The sequence below is a fragment of the Anabrus simplex genome, chromosome 6, assembly GCF_040414725.1.
Source record: "Anabrus simplex isolate iqAnaSimp1 chromosome 6, ASM4041472v1, whole genome shotgun sequence".
Lineage (NCBI taxonomy): Eukaryota > Metazoa > Arthropoda > Insecta > Orthoptera > Tettigoniidae > Anabrus > Anabrus simplex.
The window spans coordinates 252,647,316-252,675,295 of NC_090270.1; the positions used below are offsets into that span (position 1 = coordinate 252,647,316).

A 27,980-nucleotide genomic window follows, 5' to 3' on the forward strand; every position below is an offset into this window, starting at 1 on the left:
GGAAAAGATGTAAAAGTAAAACTTGAGACCAGCAGGTGGTAGTATAATGACGAATAGAGACTACAGCAGACTGTATAGTAGGTAAAAAAACGAATGGTTGCATAGTAGGGTAAAGGTACCCTACTTGGTGATAGTTTCAGTTGATGCCTTGTTAATGGCACATATGTTTGAAAACATCGTAATTGTATATATTTAATACAATACTTGTACAGGATCTAGTCAATGGAAATAATTAAAATATACTCAAACATAGATTTATTAGAATCCTTATTTGTTGATAAGGGACCCAATTTGGTGATATGGCACACCTAATTTGGTGACAGTACAGTATTAACGTGATACAGAAAGCATTAATTTACAAATCATGTTTGCGTTGCGTCACATGTTTAACGGGAAGTTTCATCAGTACCACATTGATCACTCGTGAAAACAAGATCAAATTCAATTTCATTCTGGCGAAGTTCATGGTAAGGAATTTTAAGAAAAGTACACTGGATCCATTTTCTCCCATCTGTTTCTTTCTGTCTTCGAAAAATGCTTCACCACATACACCACAAATCCAGTCTTCTTCGGACTTTTACGATGTAGTCCTTCTGTGCTGTTTCTCATGAGCGCCTTCTTTTGGAATTGACACTGCTGTCGAAGATGAAACTTCGCCTACTTCAGTGTTTGATGTTGATAGTGTTCTTAATGTGGTCAGCAGTTCTGCTTGAGGGCTCTTTTCATGGTGCTGGGTGTCCTTCCTTTTGGGGTAGGAGGGATTTTGAGAAGGTGGTCAATGGTTGGAGTTGGTGAAGAATTGTCCTCAGATGCTGGAAGCGGGCCTAACTAGTCGTTCTGTTATCAAGGAAGGAGCAAGTTTTTCTTGAGAAATTAAGCATTTTTTCATGGTTTTGGAAAACATGGCTTTAATAAATGGAATTTTCAATATTGTATGACGATAATACGGCAAGTCTTCGCGTTTTGTTTATCTTCTTTTCTAGTTGCCGGTTTGTGAATGAAAGCCATCGTACTGAAAATCGAAATAAAATGTCCAAATTTGGTAACCTTTATTTGGTGATAGAGGGGCTGCCTGGCCGAGGCGGTAAAGGCGTGCTCGGTTCGCCCGGAAGGACGCGGGTTCGAATCCCCGTCAGGAAGTCGTAAAATTTAAACGAGATTTCTACCTTCGGAGGTGCACATGGCCCTGAGGTTCATTCAGTCGACACCAAAAATGAGTACCATGTTAATTCCTGGGGGCAAAGGCGGCCGGGCGTAGAGCTAACCACTCCACCCCATCAAGTGCCGAGGTTACGGATAGTGGAAGCCTTTATCTTCCACCCCTCCAAAGGCCTTCATGACCTGTACGGTGGTCACTTTGCTTTTATTTGATGATAGGCAGCGTGATATATATTGTATGTTCCTCGCATTTAATATTTTATAATTTTAATTATGATTGAAATATAATTCACCTCACATGCAGAGTCCGTTCGGATACCTGCAACAAACATATCTAGAGGTATGGTTCTGAGAAAAGCGTATTTGCGAGGAAGTTGAACAATATGCGCATTTTTTGAGCGGTTGTGTACAGCGGCGGGATAGGACCAGATGAATATGAAAACTGTCCCTAGTATTTAGTCTTTATTTTACTTTTTCTTTTCTCGTTGTAACTTGTTCTCCAATCCAGCATTATTACTGAAACTGGTTAAGTTTAACCCTTTCCTATATAGTAGTTTCATTTTAAATCACCTTAATATTATTTTATTCTGCTGCCGACACAGAGGTTTATTTTGAAACCACGTTTCTGGATTGGTGGTGCCATCTTGGGTCTAAAATAGAAAACACTTGAACAGAGGTTAAGGTACTATCTAAATTGACTGTAGTGAGACGTAATTCCATGTGGTGTAACTTACCGTTTGCGTCATATTTTTATTGATATTGCACCTGTATGTGGTAAGTTATTTATGAGATAAATGTTTGTTTGTCCAACCCTTGTCCCGTTTCCCTACGGGGTCGGGTATGAGGTGAGATGAATTTGTCGTGGCGGTTTTTTTGACCGGATGCCCTTCCTGACGTCAACCTCATCAGAGGAGTTAATGGGAGATGAAATGAATGACGTGATATATGAGAGTAGGGAGAGGGTGAAACCCGGTGCCGGCACATAGCCTACTCCTGTCGAATAGCACCAAGGGGTCTGCTCAAGGCTTAACGTCCCCATCCGACGGACGAATCACCATCAACAGCGTTATATGCCCTCACTCCATATGAGCACTGCGGAGAGGTTTGGAATTTAATCCAGGCTTTTGGCACGCAATCTAGTGATTAGAAATTGTATACCACCACATCCCCTACCCTGCCGGCCAACATTCAGATGGTGAAAATTTTTTCGACCAACGGGACTCGAACCGGCTAACCTCGGTGTTAGACCGTTTTAGACTTCAGCGCCTTAACGATCATGGCCACCAGGCGGGCATTTATGAGATAAATGTATAATATGAAATTACCGACATGCCCAAATGTGATATAACGCGATTAAAATTAGCATCTTATTGTATGTTTATATGTTGTGGTTTTATATGAAATCACTGTGAGGTAAAAGCGCTTCTGATACATAACATCTCTTTGTATTTCATCGCGATGTTTTCTCGGCGGCTGGACGAGAAGGCATTTCTCATATTCTTCATGAAATTCCATCCGATAACGATCCCGACAATGAAAATGAAGATATACGTGATCCAACAGCGACAAGTGCAGACATAGTATTTCCAGAAAACAATGGAAGTGAATCACCCGAAGTGAATCGGAGGGAAAAGGATGGCAGAATCACACTAACACCTTGTGCTATAGTGGTGAAGGAGTATAATGCTAACATGGGCTGCGTGGACAAACCAGATATGATGAATAGCTTCTACTGGATGGTCAGGAATTCAAGAAAATGGTGGTATAGATTGTTTTGGTATTTTATTGATGTATGTATTGGCAATGCCTACATTCTTTATTACCTTATCAGTGAGAACAAAAAGATTCCTCTAAAGGACTTCCGCAGAAGAGTTGTCACAGGTCTTGTAGGAAGCAGGTCTTTGAAAAAAAGTCCTGGAGTACAACCGGGATCATCAGGTGAACCGAGAATGAAGTTCAAAGCTGTTGTACCCGTTGAAAGGAGGACTGATCCAAAGCATCTACCAGTGCATACCACTCCCAGACTCTGTGTATATTGCAGCACAAAATGAGCCCCTCACAGAAGCAAGTGTATGTGCCGTGCTTGCTCAGTAGGCCTTTGTTTTTCTGCAGGCCGAAACTGCTTTCTGTTAAACCATGGGCAAAATTAGACATTTGACTCACAGTGGTTACAAATGAAACCACCCCATATCTGGACAAAAAATTTGCTATTGGATTATTTCTTGATTATATTTTAGTTAATATTGTTAGTATAAGGTCGGATATTAACGTAAATTAATAAAACAATATAATTTGAATTCTATGTCTGAAAGGGTTAAGAGAGGATCGTGAGCCGTAACTTCACCACAAATGTACGTCAAGAGTAAATTAATAAATCTCTCAATCTCTCTCTCTCTCTCTCTCTCTCTCTCTCTATATATATATATATATATATATATATATGTATACGCAGCACGAGAAAACGGCTGAAGAGAATTTAATAAAAAAACGGTATGCGAAGTCGGGGGATGAGTCACTACAATCTAGGCTGTAAATCATTTTATTCACGCTAAGCGAAATGGTAGTTTAGGGGAGGGCCTAAAATTTAATTATCGGATATTTATATTATTAGCTGTCCTAAGGAATACATAACTAAAGTTATACATAATTAAATTTCCGATCATTTATGTCATACATTGTTACAGTACCGGCTATGATAACAGATATTCATGAATTTGTATTTTTGGTGCTAACTCCATATCATCGCCGAGCCACGAGAAAATGGATTAACAGAATGTAATGAAAATCGGTATATAGAATCGGGGAATAAGAAACTACAAACAATTTTATTCACCCTGGATGAAATTGTAGTTTAGGGGAAGGCGACTTAAATTTAATTTTGAAGTACCTATGTTATTGGTCCTATCGAAAAGTACTACATAACAAAGTTATAGAGATTACAATTTCCGATCATTTGTTTTATTCAGTTTTACCATACAGACTATGATAAGAGTGGTATTTCAGAGTCGGAGGAAGAAAACTAAATGTGAAGGCCTACAATATCGAAAGCGCGTAACACTGATGAACAATAACATTACAATGACCATTGTTTGTTGTGATGTTCTTTGTTTCTTATGCTGCCACTTAACTCCGATAGTTGGGATACTGCTGCGTACGGAGTATAACAGCCTGACTGAATATTGGCGGGAAATAGCTGGGGAGTTATCTTTAGCATGCCATTCCTCCGGTTCATACATTTTCTGATACTGCTGGTACGTAACACACTGAATTGAGAATTCAGAATTGAGAGAAAGAAGAAGAGCTGCTCGACTAAGTGGTATGTTCTGAGCTGTCAGCGGAGAGATGGCGACGAATAAGTTTGAGTGGCGTTTATAAAAGTAGGAAAGATCACAATATGAAGATAAAGTTGGAATTCAAGATCACAAACTGGGGCAAATATTCATTTATAGGAAGGGGAGTTAGGGATTGGAATAACTTACCAAGGGAGACGTTCAATAAATTTCCAATTTCTTTGAAATCATTTAGGAAAAGGCAAGGAAAACAACAGATAGGGAATCTGCCACCTGGGCGACTGCCCTAAATGCAGATCAGTATTGATTGATACACTGGTTCATCATAGTATTCCAGCTAATCGATCCCTACTCTGACGCGCTGTTTTGAATGAGCAGTCTGCACACTTAAGGCAGGGGCTCACTGAGTAGTAGTACGACCTGGTCTAGAATTACAAATTAGGCCTATTCCAAATGATAGCACTACAATTCACTAAATAACTTAAAATTCAACCCTGAAAAAAGCCGTTTCTTAAGAGCTTGTTCCTATTCACTTTTATTCAAATCTACATTCGTTTTATTCCAAATTAGCAGTGACGAGGGGGTATTCCTCTGTCTTGAAGGAAGAATTTCCCTCCAAGTCAGGATGATTTTTCCGCCGTCGTTGTAGTGAATTGAGATTTTCTGACTCGTCTAGTACTCCTGAGGAGTAGATTAGTAAAAGGGCATAGTTGTTTCCCCGAGACTCTCCCCAATTCAAACCCACCCCCCCATTGAAAGAAAAAGACGAAGTGTGTTCACGGATCACGGCTGTATGCGGCCTGGTCATTCGAGCTCTACGACATTGCTACTGACGTAATTGTAATGACCTATGTTCATTTCGGTTGGGAAACCACTAAGGCAGTCTTTCTGAGGATTTAAACAGACAAGTGGAGATTGCGGGTCTGCCATTACAATGAAATTCCCCAACCTGATTGTGACTGATTGATTGTAGGCTAGCGGGCCTGCCATTACAATGGAAAATTCCCTAAACCAGTCTTTATATGAGAAAAGACTTTTGGTGATTTTTCCCGTCGCTTATCTACAGTAACGTTAAGAGCTATCCAATTTAATATAGTCTTGTTCAGAACGTGTACACTACCTAACCTAAAATTCTGTATACAATATAGAATTCCGTAGCGAAGCACGGGTACATCAGCTAGTTAATATAATAGTAGGCTTCATTTGGTGTAGCCCAGTTCATCAAATCAAATGTTCTAAGGCCTCGGGCGTCTGGTTTTCTGTCAGCCCGTTACAGAATTTACGAATGCGTTCTCACCTAGGGTTGTTGGGAATTGCCCGTCATTATTACAGTGTTAAACGAGAAACTGAAGGGTTTGGTTGTAGAGCTGTGAATGACATACGCTGTAAACTTGACACAAGAAGGGAACAGACTCTTACACGGAGGAATCAGCATCAAACTTTGTGTAATTCGTCCCAGCTATCCTCTTTCGTAATAATATATTTATTGCCTTACTCTTTAAAATACACACTTTCCCAATTAACTTGCTTATATTAGGATGAAAAAGTTAGCAACATTCAGGTCGATGTATAATGTATGTATGTTATGTTGTTACGTCCGGATGCCCTTCCTGACATCAACCTCATCAGAGGAGTTCGAGATGAAATGAATGACTTGGTATATGGCTGAAACCCGGTGTCGGCACATAGCCTACTCCTGTTGTATAACATCAAAGGGTCTGCTTAAAGCTTTACGTCAACATTTGACGGACGAATCATAGCCATCTGAGTCATTTGCCCTCACTCCATATGAACACTACGGAGAGGTTTGGAATGGAGGACATGCCCGGAAAAACGGGTTAACCCACACTTATTTAAAATTGAGAAAACGTGAGGTTTGTGCATGAGGCTGAAGAAAATACAAGACGTTATCTTCATTTTTTTGTAAACATAAGGTTCAATCAGACTATAATATTTCATATTTGATTACCCAAAACAATACATTATCAATAAACAAAGAGAAACTTTACATTAATCTTCTTCAATCCTTTAAACACCTACCGCAGATGGTAATTTTTTTTAATATCTCGAAAGTAATCGTTACATATATCATTTACCCTCCTTTTAACATTTTATAATTTCTCTATTGCATTCCCCAAATAGTATAACAGTATCTTTTCCCGGAAATTTATGGTTAAATGTGTTATTTAACAGTAATCAGTGCTGTGTTGTTTGAGTCATCAGTCCATAGACTGGCTTGATGCAGCAAGCCATGCCACCCTGTCCAGTGCTAACCTTTTCATTTCTACGTAACTATTGCATCCTACATCTGCTCTAATCTGCTATATAAGTCTTTCAGTTTTGCAGGATTTATAGCTCTTGGGCCATGATATTTGAGGGGAAATGTCTCACAACTAAGTGAATATGTACCAGGTAATTTTTTTTCTTGCATCCGCAGAATCATTACTCTAAATTTCACCATACCTATACTTTAAAAATAACTTAAAATGTTGGTTTTTAGTTACTTTCAAACAGGCAATCTTGCTCGGCAGTACCTTTTGACCAGATTCTCTCACTATTTTTGTCTGGACTTTATCGAGAAGAGGTATTGCTGTGATAAATATACCAGTTGTCATTTCGACAACACTGAAAGGATTTTAACTAGTTTTCTTAACTAGCTCCATTCATCGATCAGGAACATAAATATGACACTTGCCCTTTTTTCTTCTCAATGAGACCGAAGTCCCGTTCACATGGTAAAACCGGACGAGTTGGCCGTGCGGTTAGGGACGCGCAGCTGTGAGCTTGCATCCAGGAGATGGTGGGTTCGAACCCCACTGTCGTCAGCCACGAACATGTTTTTCTGTGGTTTCTATTTTCACACCTGGCTAAAGATGGGGCTGTATCTTAATTCTTGCCACGGGCGCTTCCTTCCCATTGCTAGCCCTTACCATCGTCACTATAAGACCTATATGTGTTGGAGTGACGTAAAACAAATTCTAAAGAAATCACATGGTAAAAATGTATTTGCGGGTACCAAATAATGACTGGACTGAGCAGGAAAACTGTTTGTCTGAGCTCGAGCAAATGCCATGTTTTCATCGCTGCATTTACTTGGGCGATTGTTGCGACGTCCTCCGTTGTTCAGTTTTAATAAGTAAATAATGAATGTGGTATTTAATGAAAAAACTTTTTTTGTATTGTAAAACAATGCAAAATTTCCAGTAATGGGGAATTTACTGCTTTACCTAGTGGTACATAATAATAGTAAAATATGAAAGCTTACCTGAGGAGAACCGTATGTTTTTTTCTGCTGGATTACTCGAGACATTCGCCCACTGATTATACCGAAGATTTCAGTTGCAGCAGTGGGTTAGCCCGTTCTTGACATTACATATAGAGCAAATCCAGAAACGCAGGAACATTCGTCGTAAGAAGCGACTAAAACGGGCGACCAAGGGATGATTATATTAGAACCATGAACCTTTTTGTGATTTAAGTACCACCACGCGGGGAACACCATGGGTCTCTTTTGCTTGCCCGTACTACCACTATAATGAAGGACCTTCAATGGGGTAACCACATTAGAAGTTTTAAATAAAGGTCAGTGATCTTTTCATATGGTTGTGGAGTATTAGGGGCTATAGTAAGTATATAAAGGAAATGGAGTGTAAGTCTGTGGTAGGACCCCCGTTAGAGTAGGGTTCCGATACACCAGAAGAACTGAAAACGATCCACAGAAAATCAGCACGATTTGTTCCGACATAAGTGTAGTGTTATGAAGATGTTGCAAACTTTTGTCTGGGGAGGCTTGGGGGTAAGGAGATAAGGTGCTCGACTACAGCGATATGTTCCGACCTGTCAATGGAGAGATTGCGTGGAACGACAATAGTAGACGAGTAAGCTTGAGTTGTGTTTTGAAAACTAGGGAAAATCATAATATGAAGATAAAGTTGGAATTGAAGAGGACCCATTGGCGAAACTATTCATTTATCGGAATAAGAATTAGGGACTGAAATAACCAATGGAATGTTCGATACATTTGAGTTCTTTGAAATATTTTAAGGGAAGACTAGGTATACAATCGGTAGGCAAAAGTCCTACATGTAGATCAATGGAGATGGAGTATTTCTGGGATCGCTGGTGCCATTTTGACTCGTGCACAGTCATCAAATAACGTAGCAAAGACCTCCACAACGAGCCACAATCGTGAACATCTGTATGAGTGATGTCATATAAATATATGGTAGTACCATCACCATCATCGACAGACTGAAATATGTTAGGGCTCTGAGGATAAGAATCTTGATTCTTGGCTAATGAAAATACTGAGGCTGTATCTTAACGGCTCGGTCGCTTCCTTCCCAATCCTAACCCGTCCCTACACCATTCTTTCCGTAAAACCTGTCTGCGTCGGTAGGACGTAACACAATAGAAAAAGGCGGCTGAATCACTGTTAATCACGCCGCCACGCGCGTTGTATAAGTGAGGTAGAGTAAGATATCGTCTGCCTGTTGTAAGAGGCAACTAAAAGGGGCACATAGCTCGCAACTTAGAGCGTGGATTGGTGACGATGGTCCTCCAGGTAAGTCTGACGTTGCTTCCAATTGAGTCAGGCTCCTTATTTTCATCTTTCCTATTGGACAACACTTGGTCATCTCTTGTTTTCTCCTGTCCTCGAAGTCACTGGGCCGATTGCAGAAACGATGAGTAGTTTGGAGTCTTGGACAACGTCTACCTAAACAACGTGTAGGTTGCTCACGGTCTTCCATAGCATAAACAATTTTCAGCCGGTGTTTAACTAGACATCGTTTAAAGTTTCAATATTGGTTTGAAAACGGAGATAGAATTATCCTTCATGAAACTTTTTGCTTGTCGCAACGAAAGAAATTAGTCGGTGTGCGCGCCGAACGCCAGTCTTTTTAGTATGCTCGAAGTTCCTACACATTACTCAGATATGGCTAAGCATGAGCTTGACTTGCCCACTTGGAAACAGCATTGTGAGGAGTTGTATAAAGAAGAAACAGTGCAGCTGATGATTGAATGGCGAGATTTTGAACAAGAACCAGACATCTTACTTCAGGAAACGAAAAGGACAATCACATAGTTGCGACCGCACAAAGCACCCGGTTCTGACAACATAACAACTGAACTACTGGAAGAGACGAACGATATTGGTGTTCAAATTGGATTGTAGGCCCTAACGTTTCACCCCTGGGTGAACCTGGTTTGGTCCCACTCACGGGACAAACATGTAGCTGCGTGGCGGGAGACATAACAGCTTTTGTCCCATCCTACGTCCTGTAAGGGCTCGGCCGTTACTAGAGCTCTGCATTTCCGTTATTGACACACGTGATATGCTTGATGAGCTCAGTCATAGCGATTATAAAGTGCAGAGTAACATTTATCCACTATGATTAAGTACTCCATTGAAAACGAGTGCTTATTGTTGAAACGTATCTTTAGAAAAAAAGAAGTCGTCTATGTGCGCTGGAAAGTATTGCAAACGATTTCCGGAAAGTTCTATATCATAAAACCAATACGTTCATGCTTTTTTTTCCTTTTTCGAAAATGCCAGGTCTGCACAAACATAACTGGAAATCATTTTCAGTGGCTGGTATGCCATTAAGGTAAGGTAAGGAGAATCATTGCCGGTTTTCATTTCTTTCCTTAAAAAATAAAAATAAAGCCGTAGCCGTGTTGAAACACCGGATCCCGTGAGATCTCCGAAGTTAAGCAACATTGCGCGTGGTCAGGAGTTGGATGGATTGCCACGCGCTGTTGGTGGGGGGCAAGGGAATGGAGGAGCGGAAAGGAACTGGCCTCCCTGCCGCACGTAAACTCCGGCTCAGGAACACCTCTGCGGAGGTTCGGACCTGCCTTCGGGCAGAATAACCCTTACCCTACCCTTTCTTAATTTTATCTTGTTGAAGAGAGCAGTGGCTGTAGGGTAGGGTAGGGTTCTGGGAATACTGCCTGCCCTTCCCGTCAGCTCGCTATGCATTCTTCGCTTCCATTACTCGTTAACTCTTCTTTTGTCAGTTCTTGTATTAATTTCTAGCGCATCTGTTGAAGAAACCTTGATCTAGCACTGAGGACATGTGATTTGCTTTTAGAAGGAAATAAGCGCACGACATATTCTTCTTCTTCTTCTTCTTCTTCTTCGAGTAAGCAGAACAATATAATCACACAGATGATACATTCCACAACATACAGAATATTATCACAGAAATGATTTGCATGTTAAGCCAGCCCTATTTCTTTTCCTCTACGGGTTCGGGTATGAAGTGAGATGAATTTTCTTAGCGATTCGACCACCGGATGCCCTTCTTAACGTGTACCTCGTCAGATGAGTTAATGAGAAGAAATAAATTACGTATTATTATTATTATTATTATTATTATTATTATTATTATTATTATTATTACTAACAAATACATTGCAATTGGGAAATATCCCGGCGATGATAAAGTTAAAACATTACTCAACAACAACAGCAACAACAGTACAAGCCATTCTGCGGAAAGCAAGCATTACAAGAAATACTACTAGTTCAACATTCTAAATCCAGCATCGTGATGTACGATAGTAGGGAGAGGAGTGAAACTCGGTGTCGGCACTTACTCTACTCCTGTCGAACAGGGCTAAACGTCGTTATCCGACAGACGAATCGCCATCATCAGCGTCATATGTCCTCTCTCCATCAAAACCACATGTCCATGCTTTCCTTCGAAGATCAGGTCTGCATAAACCAAAATGGAAATAATTTTCAGCATTTTAATGCACTCAGTGATTGTGATTATAAAGTGAACAGTAGCACTTATCCACCATAGCTGAGTACACATTCGAGCAACGAGTGCTCGTTTCCTCTTCTGTCCGGGCTTACCATTAAAACATATATACACTCATTTTCATAAGAAAACAGAACAGTTTGAAAGACTAGAGATAGGAAGTGCATATTCACAGAACATGTCCATTAGTATGTTCTGCAGAAACGTTTAGCATTTGTCACCTAGTTTCAGCATGTGTCCTGTTGCCTAGTAGCCACTGAGTGCTCCATGGGCACTGATAACTTGTTCCATGTGTGATAGCGACCTGGGGTATAGCCATCCATCCTGCATTCACCTGGTTCCACAGTTCATCTTTGGTGTTTGGCATTGGGTCACAGCTCCGCACCCGTCGTTTCACCATATCCCACACATTTTTAATTTTGGCGACAAGTACAATCGGATAATTATATTCTGAATACTACAATAACACAAGTTCAGTTATATTTTAACGAAGATTATGTTTGTAAATAATAATAATAATAATAATAATAATAATAATAATAATAATAATAATAATAATAATAGCTTTTACGTCTGACTAATTACCTTTTTTACGGTTTTCGGAGACACCGAGATGCTGGAATTTAGACCCCCATGAGTTATTTTACATGCCAGTAAATTACCGACACGAGGCTGACGTATTTGAGCACCTTCAAATACCGCCGGACTAAGCCAGAATCGAACCTGCCAAGTTGGGGTCAGAAGGCCAGCGCTTCAACCGCCTGAGCCACTCAGCCCGGCAATTAAACAAAGTTCTTGGGGATGATGAAGTTCAGTCCCTGGATTTTTGAGAAACAGAAATGACAGAGCAGCATCTTCCTAAGTTGCTTTTGAAAATTTTATTTGGGAAATTGGTAGTTTTTTAGAGCACGAAATATGGTGATGCTTTTACGTTTTTTCCTACAACATACTCATATTTAGAGATGCGTTTCCATGCCTGGGAGAAGTTACCGAACAAGTTATCTCAGTGCGTTACGGCACTGCCTGTTACGGCTATTTCGGGAGACGGCTGCGTTCGACTCCCCCGTCGGACATCCTCGAAAATTTCCATTTCCAGCCAAACGTTGGGAAGGTAACTTTCGCATGGCCACGACCACTTCCTTCCCATTTCTAGCCCGTACAATAACATCCACAGGCTACACCCTCACACAGCAGTACATGTAGCTCACTCCTATGGGGTGTACCGGGAAAAGGAGGTGCTACAGATCTGACGAGCCGAACATGTCCTCGGACCTCCTGGCACTAAAAGTCTTGCGCTCAAAAATAAAATTTGATCAAAGGTAATCATAAGAAGTGGTAGCATTTATTCAGATACTTTGAAGTTTCGTGAGATCGTGTTACAAAATCAAACCACATTCCAGTGTATACAGCATGGAAGGTAGCTGATGCACCAAATGAACAGAGTAGATCTTGCCGTAATTTTCAGGCCTCATGCTTGCACCGTTACGCCAAGACTTGTGAGAAAGGAGACGAGTTGCTCGAATAAACGGTATTTTCTGAGCTGTCGGTGGACAGATGGCGTGGAATGACATTGGTAGACGAATACGTTTGAGTGGTGCTTTTAAAAGTAGGAAAGATCACAATATGAAGATTAAGTTGAATCAGGAGGACAAATTGAGGCAAATATTCGTTTATAAGAACTGAGTATGCCTTTGCTGGCGAGATGTAGTGTTTACAGTGCATTATATCTTCCAGTCCGGGCTAGAATTCATTTGTTACTTTCATTGACCTATTTGTCTCATTCTTGGCCTCGACAATATCAGCGTGACCGAGGTATGAGCGATGCTAGTAATACAATTCCTTATGCAGCCAGTCCCTATTATGAATGATGTGAACATATAGCTCGTAGGATCGGTCGGTGCTTGCATTCCAGTGGGCTTGGCAGACTGATATGTAATAGCAACTTCTAGCTCAGTGAGGAAAGCTACAGGAAACGACCCCACTCATTTCCTAGTATGCCTCTTCAGTGACACCTAGGATATCTATGACGGCTGTTGGCAGAGCTGTGGAGGATCAAGCCAGTCTTCGGGGTGAATACCCAACATACATAAGAAACTGAGTTAAGGAATGGAATAGTTTACCAAAGGAAATGTTCGATTAATTTCCAAATTCTCTGAAATAATTTACCAGACTAGGTAAACGGTGGCGTGCCAGATGCGACCGTGCCGCATGCGACCCGTGCCACTAGCGACCGCATAATCTGTAACCGTGCCGGATGCGACCGGCGTTGACAGGATGCGACCGGCGTTGACAAGCAAATTGTCATTTGATAAGTTGTGTCATCACCCAAGATAAGGTAAGCTAAACGAAGTGTAATGTAATTTCAAAAAGTCTTATAAGCAGCTACTGCTCCTACTTTACATAACACTTCTGGGGGAAACTCGTTTTGCAACACGAAATGAGTGGCTCAGCGCCATAGGTGCCTAACCCACAAATTTAAAAAATGCTGTAAATGTGCTATAATGGACTCCTAATAGTTGCCTCTATCAGGACCAGACTTGCCTACTACATTCCAGTAGCTTGATTGGTGCTGCCACCTGCAATTATGTTAGGCAACTTCCATAACCTTCAGTTCCTTTAGTGCCAGCTGTGCCTATCCAACATCAAGATGGCTGAAGAGAGCTGGATTGTGGAAATGGTCCTGGAGGATAATTACGATGGCAGTGGCAAGGACCAAGGTTATGAACGTAACTATGCTGATTTCAAATCCTCAGGTAATTTAGAATAGATACACATATTGATAATATTAGGTAATAAGTTGAATGGTTTGTGATTAATACGGAAAACATGTAGTTGGTTAGGCATTTCTAGCTCTGACTGAAGTAAATGAAATTGTATTGTGCTTAGGCATAACTGATTGATACTTCAATGGTGATTATGTTATGTATTAAATTTGGTACTAGTTCTAACATAATGAGTAACTGAAGAGGATAAGTTCTGGCTATAAAAATATTAATATAAGTAATTCAGAAAGTCCATTATAAATATTATGTTGGTTAGGCAAGTCTGGCTCTGATCTACCGATGCATTTTCAGATGCAGGAAGACAAGATGGGCCTGCAGCTGTTACGTTTGTATGCGATTCTATTTCACAAACCTCAGGTAAAATTTCTTTATAACTATAAGTGCAGTGGAGATAATGTTCTAGAGACCTGTTGTTGAGAGTTAATGTAACTTGGTTACAGGTAACTCAGAACCACAAGTACGCACAAGGAAAACGTGGAATAGTTGAAGCTACGGTGGCTTAAGATACAGAGAGAGTACCCAAAGACCCTGTTTTATAGCTACAACAGCCATGGAGATATGATATTCCAGACAGCTGATCTCTCAAAGAAATCTGTTCGAGGCTGACCCATCCGCCAGTTACCAAGTTCTCTGGAGCTCTACCCCAAAGGCAGGAAAATATCAAAAGGGAAATTAAAAGATTTATTGGATCTGATGAAATATATTCCACCACAACACCACCATTTCTACAGATCACTTAAAGAACAAGAACAAGAAGAAAGTGAAGTTAACGAAGATTGAAAATAATAAGGAGTTACCGTAGATTATGTATTGTCAAGAGCAGATTCAAATATTATTAATTTCTGTCATTTAAATTTCTTTAGAGGTAAATACTGAACTTATTTCAATAGTTCCTGCTGAAAATGAGCATTAAAAAGTTCCTTATATCTAAGTCCATTGTTGCCTAACCAGCAATTTTGTTTGTGAAGTGTGTTATAGTTCAGCGCCAAAACTGCCTATAAGTTTGTGATTTATTTTGGTTGGGGATAATTAGTGCCAATTTTTTTATTGTTATGTATGTGAAAAAACAGTATTTGTACTAAGTAATGCAATAAAAAGTAATATTTAAGATGCACTTGTCATTTTTCAATCGTAGTCTAACTTTAACCTAAAATATCTCAAAATGAAGTAAATGTGGGTTAGGCAACTATGGCACTGAGCCACTCAAATATGGTGATGCGTTTACGTCTTTTCCCACCGGGCGAGTTGGCCATGCGGTTAGAGGCGCGCGGCTGTGAGCTTGCTTCCGGGAGGTAGTGGGTTCGAATCCCACTGTCGGCAGCCGTGAAGATGTTTTTCCGTGGTTTCCCATTTTCACACCAGGCAAATGCTGGGGCTGTACCTTAATTAAGGCCACGGCCGCTTCCCTCCAACTCCTAGGCCTTTCCTATCCCATCGTCGCCATAAGACCTATGTGTCGGTGAGACGTAAAGCCATTAGCAAATAAATAGCATTTTCCTAAAATATCTCCATATATGGAGCTGCGCCTCCATGTCTGGGAGAAGGTACCAAGCAGGTTAGGTCAGTGCGTTGCCGGACGACTAGTTACAGCTACTTCGGTAGGCTGCTGGGTTCGAATACCCCGTCGGCCATCCTCGAAAATTATTTCTCGTGGTTTCCCATTTTTCATCTCCAGGAAAATGTATTTCATTTCGTAAATGCCACAAATATTGGCCGGGAATCAAACCCGGACTGCCTTGGCTCGTTTCTATTACTCCCCACTCTATCCGGTTCTTACTGCGGGTCAGGGTGTGTAGCAGATTTGGCATTCTTTTACGGCTGGATGCTTTTCTTGACGCCAACCATTAGAGGAGAAATGCTACGTGTTAATGTGGTGGTGGTGGTCGTGGTGATTATTGTTTTAAGAGGAAGTGCAACTAGGTGACCATCCTTTATTTAACACTAATCAGGGAGAAAAATGGAAGGAATCCGACACTGCGAAAAAGGAAGATATCAGCGAAAGAAAGACAAGAGCCACGAAGGGCGTGAAAACGAACGACTCTCTAGGCCTAGAGAGTTCTAATCCCGTCGGGGTTGGAATAGAACAAGATTTGACCAAGGAAAGTCGGATAGGATAGATGAAAATGAGGAGCCTGGCGCAAGTAAGTGGAAGCAGTGCTAGGACTCAACTCAATGCCCTGTGGTCACTAACCCAAGCTCCCAAGTTGAGAGCCCCTTACGACACGCAGGGTATACCGTGGGTGTAATTCTACCGCCCCCCTCCACAGGGGAATGTGGAGTTAGATAACTTTCTTCTTTAGCATGACTTTCCTCTGGTTCATCGATTTTCTGGTACTACTGGTACGTAACATACTGGTTTATCATAGTACTCCACGCACTTGATTCCTTCTCTGTGGCACTGATTGGAATGAGCAGTGTGCACACTTACAGGAATAATGGCAGAGGATTGTTCACGGCTGTCTGCGGCCTGGTCATTCCAGGTCGGGAACTTTGGACTGTTAGATCGGCAGCATAGTACTGTTAAAAATGAGAAAATGTGCGGTTTTCTATTTTATCGAGTATTTCATAATTATGATAGCATTGCTTGTAACTGCGACATTTCTGTTGACTTCATTGTAATGACCTATGATGATTTCAGTTGGCAAAACCACAAAGACAGTCTTTCTGATGATGTAAAAAGACAGGTAGAGAGTGAGTGCCTGCCATTATCATCAAACTGCCCAACTCCACTGACTGGCAGTAGGCAAGTGGGCCTACCATCATAATGAAAACTTACCAAGTTGATTGTGACTGACAGTAGGCAAGAGGACCTGCCATTATAATTTCCTAACCAAGTCTTCTGATGCGAAAATACTGGTGACTTGCCCGTCGCTTTTCTGAGTAACTTTAAGAGCTATGTAGTTTAATATAATCTTATTCACAACGTGTAGAGTATTTAACCTAGAATTCTGAATACAATGTAGAATTCCGTAGCGAAGCACGGGTACATTAGCTAGTCATATCTAAATTTGTACCAGAATCTAATTACGCTGTACCGGGGACTCCGAAATTAAGTTTGAATCCCTTTCAGAAAACAATCGATAATGTTTGGTAACAAAACACACGAGTAGCGTTGCGAAAATATTGCAAATCTTGGGCTAGGAAGACTTAGAAGTAAGAAGACGAGCTGCTCGGCTAAGCGTGATGTTGCGAGCTGTCAGTGGTGAGATGGCGTAGAATGACATTAGTAGACGAATAAGTTTGAGTGGTGTTTAAAAAGTAGGAGAGATCACAATATAAAGATAAAGCTAGAACTCAAGACGACATATTGCGGCAAATATTCGTTTATAGGACGAGCAGTTAGGCATTGGAATAATTTACCAAGGGAGATCTTCAATAAATTTCCTACTGGGCGAGTTGGCCATGCGGTTAGGAGCGCGCAGCTGTGAACTGGCATCCGGGAGAAAGTGGGTTCGAATCCCACTGTCGGCAGCCCAGAAGATGGTTTTCCGTGGTTTCCCATTTTCACATCAGGCAAATGTGAAAGTCGATGTGTACTTTAATCAAGCACAAGGCCGCTTCCTTCCCACTCTTAGCCCTTTTCTATCCCATCGTCGCCTATAATATATATTTCGTGTGGCTATTTCTAGCCGAGTGCAGCCCTTGTAAGGCAGACCCTCCGATGAGGGTGGGCGGCATCTGCCAGATGTAGGGAACTGTTACTGTGGTGGAGGATAGTGTAATGTGTGGTGTGTGAGTTGCAGGGATGGTGGTTCTGCACAAACACCCAGCCCCCGGGCCATTGGAATTAACCAATGAAGGTTAAAATCCCCGACCCGGCCGGGAATCGAACCCGGGACCCTCTGAACCGAAGGTCAGTACGCTGACCATTCAGCCAACGAGTCGGACATCGTCGCCTTAAAACCTGTCTGTGTCGGTGCGACGTTATACCACTAGCAAAAAAAGATCCTAATTCTCTGAAATTATTTACGACTTAGGCCTACTTACTTATCGTGTCCTATTAGTGCCGGGAGTGTCCAAGGACGTGTTCGGCTTGCCTGGTGCAGGTCTTTCTACCTGACGCACATGGGAGGCCTGCGCGCCTGGATGTGAGATTGTGATAATGAGGTAGGGAAAGATGAAACCCGTTTGTCGGCACGTACCCTACTCCTCTCGAATAATACCAAGGGGTCTACTCAATGCTTTACGTCCCTATCCGACGGCCGAATCACCATCAACAGCATCATATTGCCTCACTTCATTTGAACACTGCGAAGAAGTTTAGATTTGAATCCAGGCTTTTGGTACGTAATCTAGTGATTACAAATTGTATACACCAACTTTCCTACCCTGCCGGCCTACATTCTCATGGTGAAGTTTTTTTCATCCGGGCTAAGGGGCTCGACGGCTCAGACGGTTGAGATGCTGGTCTTCCGAATCCAACTTGGCAGGTTCCATCCTGGCTCAGTCTGGTGGTATTTGAAGGCGCTCAAATACGTCAGCTTTTGTGTCGGTGGATTTACTGGCACGTAAAATAAGTCCTGCGGGACTAAACTACGGCATCTCGGCGTCTCCTTAAACCATAAAAGTAATTACTGGGACGTAAAGCCAGCAACATTATCATATTTTTCTTTCGACCAACGGCACTCGAACCTGCTAACAAGGGTGTCAGACCTTTAATTTAGAAAAGACCAAGTTGGCTACTGAGAAGCAATCTGCCACTTGGTGACAGCCCTTAATGCAGATCAATTGTAAGTGATTGATGGGTCGCATGCGGCACGGTGCATATCCGCTCGGTCGCTATTGGCACGATAATGGCCGGTCGCATCCGGCACGGTCGCATCTGGCACGTAACCAGGTAAACAACCGATACGCAATCTGTCCCTAAATACAGATCAGCGGTGACTGACTGACTGACAAATTGGTCTCATGCGGCACGATATCAGCGTGGTCGCATCCGGCACGGTCGCTTGTGGAACGTAACCAACTGTATACGTCACATTCGCGCTTCCTGGAAGTCAGTATTACAAGGAAACCTTCCGCATTCAGGAAGTACGCAGATCTTGTAACAAGGTATCGGGTCTTTATGCATTAAAACGTTTAAAATTACAGGCACTTATGCACTAACAATGTGGAAAATATGCATTGACATGAGGAAAATATGCACTAAAGCATGATCCATTTTTATTCACTGGAGACTTCTGTTTTACACGCGTGAGAAGTAGTTGTACTATGTTGTTCTTTCCCTCCTTTGCCGTAATGTGTGCAGTAGTTTATGAATGTTAAAATTGAAATGTCTTTTCATTTCTTTCGAGCATACTTGACAACAATGCCATCAGTTGAATAATCACTATTACCGAACAGCTACTGTTTTAACTGTCGTTAGGCAGAGTAAAGGATATGCATACTATCATTAAATTAACACACAAACTGAAGAAATTCCTCACAGAACTACCCCCAGTGTACTGGCTGCCTAGATTTTTAGAATATGTAATAAATTCAATAAACCCGCAAAATATGCATTTGCATATGCGCATATACATTTAAAAAATCCGGTCCGTAGTTATAACACTCTTGACCATCCTTGACGTTGGTTTTTATTTTCCACTAGCAAGATATCCGTGCTTCGCTACGGTATTATACTGAAATTTATAATTGAATGCTTAACGTTTTATATATTATAATCCGCCGAAATTCGCGAGCTGACACGTTTTCCGAGAGAATCCGCCGAAATTCGCGTGCTGACTCGTTTTCTATGAGATTACGGCATAGATCAGGGATGGCGAACCTATGCCACGCGTGTCACTAGGTGACACGCGGACACGATTTCGGTGGCACACCACATGAACATAATAATATTTTATGTATACGTCTCGTACCACAGACAATGCAATGTTTCACGTGTAAGAAATAAATATCGAAAATCTAAATACTAGTTCCATTCGGACGTGCAATATGGCAACACTGCTACACTGATACGTCCGAAAGTCAAGTGAAATAGTGTCGTTTTCTGGTGGTTTTGTATACGGACATCGCAAATATGTTTTCGGTGCCGAAAAGAACAGAAACTTAACAAAGGTGGTGACCATACTTTTCAAGAACTCTGGCCAAGGGAATTCGGACTGTTAGAAAGATGTATTGCCTGTGTTCGAAAACAGTTGTACCCCCACATTTAATGTAAAGCGCAATTTTGAGACTGATCATTGAAATGTTTGTTCCATTTCAAATGAAGAAAGAAGAGAGTTCGTTTCACAAAATATCCAACATTACACAAACAAACTAGTTATTTTGAACCATCTTTCCGACCAAGGAATAATATCAGTGCGGCTGTTTCTATCTGTCTCACTGCATAGTACAGCATGCATGTGAACCAGATTTTGACGGTGAGTTGTTGAAAGAAAGTTTCTTATTACCGTCCGACACATCATATGAAAACTTCCCTAACAAACAACTAATAATTAACAATATTAAAGGAATCCCAGCCAGCTGAACTGCTGACAAGGGTAGAATAATAAAAATGAGTGAAGAAGTTTCGGAGCAGTTGAAAGCTAATTTGGATAACTCCCACATATATGCAGGATTGTTTGATGAAAGCATGAATGTGACCTTACAAACAAGGATATCTGTTTTTTTTTTTAGATTTCCTTATGGAAATGTGATGAGGGAGAAATTACCTTAATTGTTGAGCGTGCAAACTACAACATGGGAAGATAATGAAGCTAATGGAGGAAGTGAAGTCAATTCGCAGTATTAGTACTTTAGATGTTTATATCTAATATTTTTTTACAATTTGTTTTACGTCGCACCGACACAGATAGGACTTGTAGCGACGATGGGATAGGCTTACGAGTGGGTAGGAAACCGCCGCGGCCCCACGGAACATGCAATCAAATGTATTTACAAGATATATTGCACCCGTTATGCAAATATGTATAATAAATAAATAATGACTCAGTAAATGAATAAATAAATAAATAACGTATTATGAAACATAATCGGGAAATTGAAAGGAAGTTGCGAGGGGGGGGGGCGGTATGTAGGTTGTAGACATCCCTTAATGGAAATGGAAAACAACAAGTGGCACACTCAACAGATGAGAATAATAAACCAGAGTTAAAATGGCACACTAGTTGGAAAAGGTTCGCCATCCCTGGCATAGATCCTTCCATTTTTCAATCTTTCTTCCCGGCAGTCGATTTCGTACTTCCCGGGCTATCTCCAGGTATTCCGCCCGGTCAGTTGGGTCCCTAAATTTTGCCATCTCTTCCTATAAGCATTTTTAATATGGATCAAATCCCTGAGGAGATCCGGCGTGGTGTCGTCTTGGGTGCCTTGGCGGTACTGAACCCGCGGCCGAACTGCCCGTCTAGGACCCGTTCCCAGGGCAGTCCGTACATTTTGACAACGGTCCAGATTATTATTATTATTATTGTTATCATTATTATTATTATTATTATTATTATTATTATTAATGTTCTGAACCCCGCAGCAAGATGCAAGATGCGGTAAATTACATCTGCTGCCATTGTCATTGCTGACAATGTGGCCAGCACCATTGTCGTGCATGAGCAAGTGCGCGGGATTTCTGGCGATGCGAATGATATACTTACGTGCATTTTTGACCTTATTATAGAGATCAACAATTGCACGGTCAGTATCATTCCTCTCATTTATTTCAAATGTGTTTAAATTTTTATTTACATGCGAGGAGAATCTACTGTAATCTAACTTTAAATTCTCCAAAGGAAAATATGGCTCTTGAAAACGAACCCAGGAAAGATTAAAAATGATCGGTTTATGATCAGAATCAAGTAGTACATTATGAACAGTAAAATCAATTGCTCCCAACACCCTTTTCACCCCACCGCCGTTAAGTTGATTTACCCCCCCCCCCCACCCTTCCATATGTTGTGTTCCTTATGTTTAAAGGAGATTCCAAATACCAATATTCACATATGTTACCTTGAGTTTTGAGATATTACCAATATTCACATATGTTACCTTGAGTTTTGAGATATAAGTATCCCCATAAAAATAATTAACTTTTATGAGTTCCTTTCCCCCCCTCACCGTTAAGTGAACTTTACTACGCAAAAAGTACTTGTTTCTTTATTAGTAAAGAATCTTCTAAATACCAATTACACGACTGTCACTTCTTCAGTTTTTGAGATGTCTCCTCATAAAAGAAATTCATCTCTTTTTCACCTCCACCCCCAAGATGATTTTCCCCCACATAATGCGGTTTTCTTTGTTTTAAAGGAGATCCAAATACCAATTTTCACGTCTGCAACGACTTTCGTTTTTATTAGAAGTATTCTCATACCATTAATTCAATTACTTTTTCAATTCTTTCACCCCTCCCCTCCATCATTGGATTTTCCGAAATCAAAGGAATACGTGCTTCTTTACTTTTAAAGCAGATTCCAAATACCAGTTTCCAATTCTGCAACATTTTTTTTTTTTTTTGGATAATAGTATCTTCATAAAAATAAATCAACTGATTTTTTAATTCTCCCCACCACCACCGAAGTGGATTTCCGAAAACATAAAAGTACGTATTTCTTCTTTTAAAGGAGATTCCAAATACCAGATTTCACGGTTGTAACATCTTCAGTTTTTGAGATATCAGTGTTCTAATAAAAAGAATTCAACCCCAATTTGTAATTCTTGCCCCTCACCCAAGTGGTTTTCCCCAAAACAAAAATACATGTTGCTTTATTTTTAATGGAGATTTAAATTACCATTTTTCACCATTTTTAATTTATGTAATATGTTAAGTTTTTTTAGATAATACAGTAGACATGATCATTTTAAAATTTCACCCCCTTTTTTCTTCCCCTTAAGTGAAGTTTCCCAAAACAAATTACCTGTTTTTCTTTATTTTTACAGGAGATTCCAAATACAAGTGTTTACGTCTGTAACATTTTACATTTCTAAGATATACTGTACATATAGTCTTTCTAAAAATTCACCCCCTTTGTCACTCCAGTTTAACCCCTATTAATTGGATTTTCCCAAAATAAAAAATACGCGTTTCTTTATTTTTAAAGGAGATTCCAAACACCAAATTTCAGGTCTGTAATATCTTCAGATTCTGAGACATAAGTTTCCTGATTGAAGGCATTCAAACCCTCTTTCACCCTTTTTCACCCCCCCCCCCTAGTGGGATTTTCCGAAAACAAAAAAATACGTGTTAATTTATTTTTAAAAGAGATTCTAAACACCAATTTTTAAATCTGTAAACTTTGGTTTCGAGATATAGATCCACTCATTTAAAAAATATCTAAAAATTCACCTCATCTGTCACTCCTGTTTAACCCCCATTAATTGGATTTTCCAAAAATAAAGAAATACGTATTTATTTTTAAAGGAGATTCCAAATACCAATTTTCAGGTCTGTAATATCTTCAGTTTCTGAGATATAAGTGTTCTCATTGAAGGCATTCAACCCATTTTTCACCCTCTTTCACCCCTCCTAAGGGGATTTTCTGAAAAAAAAAATACGTGTTTCTTTATTTTTAAAGGAGATTCTAAACACCTATTTTTACATCTGTTAACCTTTAAAGTTTTGTGATATAGATACACTCATTTTAAAAATGCCCCCCTCCCCCTTTAACCCCCTTAGCGACGGAATATCTAAAACTCTTCCCTTAGCGAGCACCTACATAGTAATATAAATGTATCTTCAAATTTTCATTTATGTCCAGTAGTTTTGGCTCGGCGATGATGAATCAGTCAGGACAAGTTATTTTATATAAATAGATTATTTTAACTCCGTAGATAATGTGTTCGTGTGTTTCTCATTAGTAGAGCCCGGATTTTGATGAGTATTACATATTTGAAATATTTGGAGGATATTGCGCATTTGAAAGAAAACACAAACTTTATTCATTCATTTTACATTGATTTAAATTTTTAAATTAAATACTTGAAAATAGCTAATCTAAAAATAATTTAATAATTTAAAGTGAGGTGTTCTGTCAAAGAATCGCATCCCTTAGCTATGTTGACGGTGCAAGTGTTGCGTGTCTAGAGCTGTGTATCAGTCATCCCTTGCACGAACTTTGTCACATTGTTCTCCTCTTAGATGTAGTGACTCTTCTTTTGTGATCCCTTCGCCATTCCTCGATTTAATGTAATATGTCAAAAGCGCCTTTTATTGCTCAAGCTTCACTTCCATAAAAGGGCTACACTACATACAAACGTCTTCAGAAACATTTTTCTAATAAGCATATTTGTGTTTTTTGAGATCAAATTTCTTCCCTCTTTATTAGGACCTTCCTTGCTTGAGCAAGTCTACAATTGAATATTTCTTTGCCGGGCAATTTGAAATACGCGCTAGTGACTTCATGTGAAGTTGAAAGGTTTTTTTTCAATATATAAGAACATCCGAATAGACAGAAGGCATTCGATGACCGCAGAAAATTTGGAAATTTTTAAAAAATTAATTGTGCCTCCAAATGAAAATCGTATGTATGTTCAGTCCTCAGCCCAAGGGCTGGTTGGATCCCCAACAGCTTTGCCATCAGCTGTCATAGATGGCCTAGGCATCACTGAAGTGGCTTACCAGGGAACTGAGGAGTGATATAGTTGACCGTTGCTTTCCTCACCGAGCCAGAAGTTGTTATTACACATCAGTCTGCCAAGCCCACTGAAATACATGCAACAAGCGATCCTATGAGCAACATTTTTACACTCTTTATAACAGGGCTGGCTGCAAAAGGAATGGCATTATTAGCATCGCTCATACCTCAGTCACTTTCATATTGTCAAAGCAGAGGATAAGAGACAGATAAATGAAAGTAACGAAATTGCTCTAGCCTATACCAGAAGACTTAGTGCACTGTGAACGCTGGGTCCTGCCAGCTAAGGCAGAAATGAAAATTAGAGGTTGAATAACATCTGCAGGTGTTAACTTTTGGTTTTGTTTTCTTTTCTAACTATAAGAATACATCAAATAAAGCTTAGATATTAAGTTACATGCTTTTTATTTATTTCATATTTAATTACATATTTTATCAATTTTAGCCACATATGTATGTAGATATTTCTCATTTTTATATTACATATTATCCGGGCTCTACGTCATTAGACACGGAGCACCTGTGTATCCAGGAAGGTCTTCCAAATGCACATTCGATACAAACACCAACATTACATGGATTAGATGACTACTCCTGGGATAATAAATGTACAGGAGCATTGAGAGTAATGTTTCAAACCTCTTGACATGGAAATGGATCACGTCTTTCTTTCTATAATTTTAGGCATATCATAGAAACGGTAACGGGTATAAGTTGTTACTGAAGTATGCGACTCGTGCCTTATTAGAAAGCAGTATTTGATGTCAAGACTACTTATACTGCCCGATTTGCAGGAAATCATACTCCTTTTCCACTTAATGTTGAAGGAATATTGGAATTATCAACTGTGATTCATTATCTCTGGTATTCATAGATCTTACTTTTAATTATGACGTATGGCATATTGTTGCGCTGTTATTGGATTTTCCCGATAATAGGCATAATCTCATATTTAACGTAACCCTGTATTGCGTTTTGACCATTACACCATTGCTCGAGTGAATTAGCTCACAAAGTGCCCGGTGAAGTCGCGGGCAGTGGCGATCACGGGCTCTGGTATTGCTTCATCTTGTGCTAGTCTCCTCGCTTTAATATTTCCTATCCAACCTCCCGTGGTCAACTCCTGTTCTCTTTCGATCCCGACGGTATTAGGTTTGCGAAGCGTAGGGAGTCTTTCACGCCCTTCGTGGGCCTTTCCTTTCTTTTGCCGATACACTTCCTTGTTCCAAGTGTAATACTTCTGCGTTTTTTCCATCTGATTAGTGTTTAAGAGAGGATGGTTTTCCAGTTACACTTCTCTTAGAGCAATAATTGCCACTACTCTTAAAAACTTCGAATAGCGGGCAGCTTCGGCTGAAGAAAGATAAAGCTCAGTGGATGGAAGGCGGGGAAATGGCACTCCTTGGACCTCGTAATAACGTCGGAGTTGGAAAGAGTGAGGGTTAACAGAGATTAGGACGACTTCATGACTAACGAACAAGAAGATAATTCTTCATAGACAAAGCGGAGCCTCGCGTGGCTGAAATGAGTGGCGGGCAGATTTTAGAGACCATGGTCTCATGCCGGTGGGTGGGGGCGGTAGAGTAACACCCACGGTACTGCCTGCCTGCCGTAAGAGGCGATTAGAAGGGGCACCAAGGGCTCTTAACCTCGGAGCATGGGTTGGCGACCATCGGAACCTGGCATTGCTTCCACTTACTTGTGCCAGTCTCCTCACTTTCATATATCCTATCCAACCACCTTTGGTAAAGCCTTCTTTTCCGACCCCGACGTTATTAGATCATTCGATTGGACCCCTGCCGTCTTTCCCTCTGATTAGTGTTAGAGGATGGTTGTGTAGTTATACTTCCTCTTAAAACAATAGTCGCCGCCGCCACCATCACCATCACCACCACCCTGTCTTTCATAATCACCAGACATGCTATCCAATGAGTAGCATGGCCCGGGAATTTCCTGGGTATAGCCGGTTGGAAACTAATATAGCCGTGGAGAGGAAGAAGTTCCTTGAAGCGTTCTGTTAACGTTTTACGGGAAAACATATTTTTTTCGAAATACAGTATCTACTGTATAGAATTATACGAATAATACATGAGATAGCATCAAAGACAGGCCTCCAAATATCGTATGAGAAGACTCATATCATGGCTAATGGACACCAGAATATCCAAAGATCCCCACTACAGACATATTATGGAATAATCCCACAGGTCCCTTCCTTCAAATATCTAGGTGAAATCATTGTACCATCCGGATTGGACAGGAAAGCTAATTTAGAAAGAACCACCAAACTCCTGAAAGCATACCGAATTATGTGGAACCACTACAATAGAACAGTAATAGCCCGCCTGGTAGTCATGACCGTTAAGGCGCTTGAGTCTAAACGGTCTGACACAGAGGTTTTGGTCGAAAAAAAATTCACCATCAGAATGTGGGGAGGTGGTGGTGTACACTTTATAATCACTAGATTTCGTGCCAAAAGCCTGGATAAAATTCCAAACCTCTCCGCAGTGCTCACGTGGAGTGAGGGCATATGACACTGTTGATGGTGATTCGTCCGTCGGATGGGGACGTTAAGCCTTGAGCAGACCCCTTGGTGCTATTCGACAAGAGTAGGCTATGTGCCGGCACCGGATTTCTCCCTATCCCTACTCTCATATATCACGTCATTCATTTCATCTTATTAACTCCTCTGATGAAGTTGACGTCAGGAAGGGCATCCGGTCATAAAAATCCGCCATGACATATTCATCTCACCTCATACCCGACCCCGTACAGATACGGGACAAGGGTTGGACAAGCTTAGACTACAATAAAAGAGTAATTACAAGACTGTTGTTTTTCCGGAAGCCTTGTATGCCTCAGAAACCACATCTCTAGGAGGCCACTAAAGTTGATGAAATTGAAAAGAACGAAAAATTGCTACGAAAATACACTGCCCCGTTCATGTAAATTGGTATATGGATTAAAAGGAAAACTGTAGATTTGTACAAAGCAATCGACAAGTTCACCAATACCATACGCAGGAGACGATTGAAATTCTATGTCCACATATGAAAAAAAATCCCCTGCTTGGTATAATTAATTCAAAGAAGGTCAAAATAAGCTGGTTAGAGGAAATATAACAGGACTTGGAAAAGAAATGAACATCACAGACGATACCATCAGGGATCGCAAGGCTTTTGGGAATCTGGTTGAAAACACACGTTCACGGAAAAGACTAAAAGAACCACAGGGAAACAATGAACGGAAGAAAGCACGAAACTGCATAGCGAGTTCATGAAGAGATTTTGGGAGAATAAGAAAGAAAACCATCAAGCTAACAAGTTACAGCGCGCTCTGTAAACGGGCGTAACGAAGAAAGAACAATAATAAATGTGGAAACATTACTTGAAGGTACTCTATTTTATGATCATTTGC

At 40.6% G+C, this 27,980-nt stretch overlaps 1 protein-coding gene and 1 long non-coding RNA gene across 3 annotated transcripts in view; both read left to right on the forward strand.

Annotated features, from left to right (window-relative positions):
* Imp (IGF-II mRNA-binding protein) overlaps nt 1-27,980 on the forward strand; it is a 424,845-nt gene that overhangs the window by 199,159 nt on the left and 197,706 nt on the right. The gene's annotated exons all lie outside the window — the stretch shown is intronic.
* LOC137501229 (uncharacterized) lies at nt 13,660-15,047 on the forward strand. Its single transcript, XR_011018437.1, has 3 exons — nt 13,660-13,971; nt 14,293-14,358; nt 14,442-15,047. It is a non-coding gene; the product is annotated as an uncharacterized lncRNA (long non-coding RNA).